Source organism: Cynoglossus semilaevis, chromosome W (assembly GCF_000523025.1).
Source record: "Cynoglossus semilaevis isolate Cse_v1.0 chromosome W, Cse_v1.0, whole genome shotgun sequence".
Taxonomy (NCBI): Eukaryota; Metazoa; Chordata; class Actinopteri; order Pleuronectiformes; family Cynoglossidae; genus Cynoglossus; species Cynoglossus semilaevis.
The window spans coordinates 14,781,995-14,782,487 of NC_024327.1; positions in this window are offsets into that span (position 1 = coordinate 14,781,995).

The following is a 493-nucleotide window of genomic DNA, read 5'->3' on the forward strand; positions in this document are numbered from 1 at the left end:
GTGGTCGACGAAAAATCCAGCACAAACTGGTAAGAAGCTACATTTGAATTATAGCAGTGAACGCTACACGAAGAGAAAATGTATAGACTAATAGCCCTAGTGTTGGTTAGCAATGAGGCAGTCTCTAAGTTAAGTTTATGTTAACTCAAATCCAGTTATAGATACTTAACCTGTTACATATTAGTGAGTTCATTTTAAAACAATTCCTGCTTAAGGTGAACGATAATACCTGTTAAAATCTTTGTTTTTTGTTGTTAATATTTACTGACATGCCAATGCTACTGTGTTACTTTATTTGTGAACTTATTATGGCATATGCTTTGTTCTCTAATAATATGACACGATCATGAATGACCAGGATACTACCAAGTGTAATATTTCACCTACTTCATGCTTTCATGTGTGTAGGTAAACGGTATGAGAAGAGAGACTCACTTCTCTTCCAGGAGACTTCCTTGATTCATTGCTCAGTAGTGATGTGTCGTTCGCGAGT